We start from the raw sequence: 5,285 nt of genomic DNA on the forward strand, positions 1-5,285 counted from the left end.
ATCACAAAAATATTCAAACAATAAACCGTTAACCAATCCCTGGCAACGGCGCCATAAACTTGTAATGCAAATTTTTAATCTAAGCTACAAGTCCATGTCCCCGTTACCAGTTCCCCGGTAATGGCGCCATAAACTTGTTGACATAAATTTTTAATCTAAGCTACAAGTCCATGTCCCCATTACCAGTTCCTCAGCAACGACGCCATAAACTTATAATGCAAATTTTTAGTTTATATATATTACAAGCAAGGTTCAAGTCCATGCGATACTACTTCTAGATATGCGTTAATAATGAATGTTCTTGTAGTATGCTGTGCGTTGTCACAAGTTTCCTTGCGTTGGAACCAAGTGTAATTCCACGGCAAGTTTCTCGGTGTGATCCGAGGTCGAACACAGGGACTGTTTGAGGTTATTGCGTTATGTTTGTGATACATGTGACCAAGGGTTTTTTCTTCAATTTATAAAAGAGTTGTGTACAAGTATTTAAATATGCGATAAAGTAAAGTAAAGCGGTAAAGATGTGATAATAAAATAAATTGTGATAAAGTAAATCTAAGCTAAGATGATACAAGATACAGGTTTCATGATACAAGATACCGAGGTTGAGGCCGACTGTGAAGAATCTACAAAGATCGTGTTATGCGGTGACAAGTATTATGTGCAAAGCAGAAACAAAAAAGATAATTAATACAAATAGCACAAGTTCCTTAATTGCGTTAAAGATACAAGTACGGTTCCACTTTTCCCTTGGCGTATACCTCTCAGTGATCGGTTGCGTTCCCACATCTCTATGGTGAAACAGGGACGAACGTAATGAACGCAAGGTTGCTTCCATCTCTGGAAGTACTACTCACTTTAGTTAACGCATTCTCTTAACCTTCTCTCGACAGATCAGAATGGCATCTTCACTTCTGCTCTCATAGGTGAAGATGTCGTCTAGCATGCCTATCACACCCCCTCCCTAGCCTTAACCCCCCAAGACCTGGAAGGGAGCATGGGGGTACACCAGTAGTATTCTAAGACAATATTTAAATTCAACATTTCTCCCCTTATCTATTAAAGACTTCAACATGTTTACAACACTCTATCTAACTTTCATACACATAGTTCAATTTCCTATATTCTTTATTACATGATCTGAGTCATGCCTTGAGAATTTACCAAGTCCTGGTGTGTTGGTGGTTAGTAGACTCCTTCCTGAACGCTTCGCTCTGCTACCTGGGGGGGGGGGGGGGATAAGAAAACATTTTGAAGAGTGTGAGCTACTAAGCCCAGTGAATGGTTCTTTTAGAATAATAATCACTTTGTAAAACATATTTTTGGGAAATCAAGCACATAATCACAAATTTAGTATAATTTATGCATGATCATGTGTACATTCATTCAATTATCATCCTCCAGTTCCATGCTATATGTGGCATTCTCATATCATGGACACATTATCAATCATAACAACTTTTTATGGAAACTTTCCTATAACCCACTTCTCCCGCCAATGTGTACATCGACAATTCTTTTCCCGCTAGTCATGCTTAGGTACTTGACTATATTTCCTGCAGACCAAGGCTGACTATATTTTCCCGCCAAGCACCTTTTATTAAGCATGCTAACTTATGTAATTTGGGTATAATCTCAGTTTCCATAGCAATTTCACAAACAATATCATGGCAACAACATAACATCATAAGCATGCATTTGACACTTACATATGCATTTATCCACATATCAACACATAAAACTAAGTAAACACTCACTGTTAGCAAGTTTTTCCACTAAAATCACCTTGAGAATACCTTTCTGAGAATTCCTCTATATCAATGGAAATTCCCCAATTAATATTTGTTATATCAATAAATAATGTCAAACTAGCCAAAATACTATTATATAATGAAAACACCAGCTTACCCTACTCCAATTTAGCCAAAATACCAAAATTAGACTCTTTAGAGGTTATTTGGACCGTGGTAGGCAGCTAGGCGTTGGGCAGTAGGCAGGGTGGGTGTGCTGTGCCGCACAGGGGATTGGCGCGTTTGGACGTGCATTGCGTTGGGCGTGTGCTGGGCATGATGCATCGTACGGGGGAGGCAGCTGCGTTGGGTTGGCGTGCGGGATGGGTCGAGCGAGATGCGCGTGGACAGACAGACACAGCGCTGCGTGTTCGCAGAGTGTGGGCTAGCTATGCGTCCGGCTGACTTAATGCCTCACCAACACAACCTTGTTTCTTTTGATCTATAATCAACTTGGCAGCCTAATAACTCAAACGTCACTCTCTAAATATGCTCTCAACACACAATTTAAGTGATGGTATGAATAAATTCCTCCTGCCCAACCCCTCTATTTATAGCCATTTCAAACTCACCCCATGGTGACAATTCAACTCCCATTTGTCTCACTTTGGAGCTGCCAACACTCAGCCTACCTAGCCTAGCCTTGAGTTGTTCTCATTTCAGCTTGCCAACCAAAATCTCCCTTTTTGCATGAAATCTATTTGACCCACCTTCTGCTTGAGGTGATAAAACTTCAATTGCATGAAATCTCTTTTGTCCACCTCCTACTAGAATTTTGCGTGATCCTTCTTTTGCCACCTAAATAACTTAAATATTCACATATTTCTCTACTTAAATTGTTTAAGACTTATGCTCGTATACCATTGGCATCCTCCCTTGAAGTTTTCCATCAATTAGCCTTACTCTTTATCCTTAACGCATAGCAACTCACCTTTCCTTCATCAAAGTCCCACTTAGCCAATGCATGAGTTGGCCATCACCAACGCATAGGATTGCTGCTCACCCTCGACGCATGGCATGCTAGGTGTGCTTGCTCTGCCTACTAAGCATGGACGCATGGTGTGCTGCCTAGGCACTTGCACACTTGGCTGCATAGGCATTCTCGGCCACGTGGGCGTGTCTCGCTTCATGGGCGTGCACTTGGCATAGCGCATCGACGCATGGCTACTCGGCAGACTCGGTAGTGCTTCGACGCATAGGATGGCTTGCCCGCTTGCCCATTCGATGCATAGGCAGGGCACTCAGCATACACCATCGATGCATGGGCTGCGCACTCGGCATACACCATCAACGCATGGGCTGCGCGCTTGACGCACACCATCAACGCATGGGCTATGCGCTTGACGCATGGCCTGTGCGCTTGTCCTTGACGCATGGCAGTGTGCTTGGCGCATGGCCTGTGCGCTTGGCTTCAACACATGGCCTGCGCGCCTAGCATGCTTCTCGACGCATGCTTTCTGCCTGTGTTCGCATGGCTTATGTATGCCTTTGCGCTGGTTGTATGCAACCCTTAGCCTTTTTCTAAGTTTTCTTACTTCCATCGTCCATGCCTTCTTACGTCCAACATGTTTTAAGCCCTTCATAGGCGTTTAGATTTTCAGTCACCCTTTTTGGATAACTTTTGATGTTTTTCTCCCTTTGCCTCACTATCCTTACTTAGGATTTTTCTATTTAACCTCCCACTTTAGATTTAGTGTTAGGGTCTTACAATGCCTTAGCTAAACGCATTTATCTCTTTATCACAGATTAAGTTACTCGTTTACTTCATATTAATTACCAAGGGATTAAGAAAATTTCATGGAGAAAACGATTAATGGAGGAACAGAAATAGACAGAGAAGTGGAAATGGAAATGATCGAGACATTCAATAAAACTATTTAGCATCTGATACATGATTTATGAATGAAGAGATTAAGAGAATGAAATACAATTGATGAAATAGAGTTAGAAACAAATACAAATAAGCGCCAACGTCTTGGCACCTATCTGGATGGAGATTTGTTGCCAGCGTGGATGGATCGTGTGGAAGGATGAGCTTCCCTCTAGGCTTGCTCAACCGGTACCAGGGATCTAAGCACAGAGCTTCACGGCGGGGATTTGGCAGAATTGCATTGAGACTCACCTCTCGGCCTTGTCTCTTCTCTTCCTGGATTTCTTCCGATCAGTACTCAGCTCAGCCTCTCTCTCAATAATCTAGCATCAATTAGCCCTCGTATCAAGTATATCTTCTCTGAATTCTATGGGGGTATTTATAGGTGAAAAGCTTTGACTCTTGGCTTGTGGACCCCACTTATTATTACGAAAATTCTGAAGATGGAGGAATAAATATTCCTTTTGTTATGCAATCAGACCGTCAAATCTGCACAACGATTAGTTGTACACGTGTCACAATCCTTCGCGTTTGCATTGCTCAGCTGCATCTTTCGATCAGGTGCTCGCATGTGGTGTTTTTTTTATTACCGCATGCGGTTGAAATTCAGCCCGGGATCGACTATCGCATTGCGCCGTTATTACGTTAATCGTCTCTTCATTGTTGATTGAGGGGCGCAATGTGACAGAGATGCATTGTTCAGTTTCTCTCTGAGCCTTGATCGCAAGCGATGACTTGGTTTCCTACAAAATAGAGTAGAAATATCCTCTTCTACCATCTTGATGATGTTAGTGGGTGATTTGCGATAATTCATAATTATTGTATTTCTGAGCTAATTTTCATACAATTGACGCATATTTACTCTCTTTTGGCCGCAATATCTGAATAAGGTAGCATAAATAACTTGTATTTCTACAAGTTATCAGTCGTTTGAGTGATTGCGTTGACTTGCCCTTTATGCGTTCCCGTGCTATTGATTGCGATGCCTTGTATCAAACTCACCATCGTAGTCATTTGGTTCTGTAGGGATACGATGACCCCATTAGTTGCGTCACTATCTTTAATTCTTAATCTATGATCACTTTCCCTCCAATCTTTATGATTCTTAGAAATGCGATCAAGGATATTCTTAGCCTCGCCATATGTCTTGTCGAGCAGACCACCAGCTACTGCCACATTGCAACCGTCTGTGATGCAAGGTTCAAACCATGGTAGAAAATTTCCATATGTAAGAAATCTGGTAAGCCATTATGTGGGCAATCTCTTACCAGCCTCTTAGACCTCGCCCAAGCATCACTGAGTGATTCGTCAATATCCTATTCAAAATTAGTGATCAACTTCCTCCTTCTGGCGTTCTTCGTCGGAGGGAAGTACTTCTTCATGAACTTCTCAACTACTTGTTCCCATGATGTAATCTCCCCTGGTTCGAGAGAATAAGCCCATTTCCGTGCCTTGTCACACAACAAAAATGGGAACAATGTTAATCGAACCTCCTCAGCGAAGATGTTAGGGAACACAAACGTATTGCAGATCTCGATAAATCTCCAAAGGTGGGCGTGCTAGCCTTCGCCACGCCTACCACCAAATTGTCTGATAGTTTGGATCATCTATAGCATCACCGGTTTCAT

The 5,285-nt window shown here is 42.2% G+C and overlaps 1 non-coding gene across 1 annotated transcript; it reads left to right on the top strand.

The window, feature by feature from the left end:
* The first annotated feature begins 4,899 nt into the window (after window positions 1–4,899).
* On the top strand, window positions 4,900–5,006 carry LOC150037547 (small nucleolar RNA R71). The gene has a single exon (XR_016528844.1). It is a non-coding gene; the product is annotated as a small nucleolar RNA R71 (small nucleolar RNA).
* The last annotated feature ends 279 nt before the right edge of the window (window positions 5,007–5,285 follow it).

The sequence above is a fragment of the Benincasa hispida genome, chromosome 3 (assembly GCF_027475165.1).
Source record: "Benincasa hispida cultivar pf3 chromosome 3, pf3_genome.v1.1, whole genome shotgun sequence".
In the NCBI taxonomy this organism is placed as follows: domain Eukaryota; kingdom Viridiplantae; phylum Streptophyta; class Magnoliopsida; order Cucurbitales; family Cucurbitaceae; genus Benincasa; species Benincasa hispida.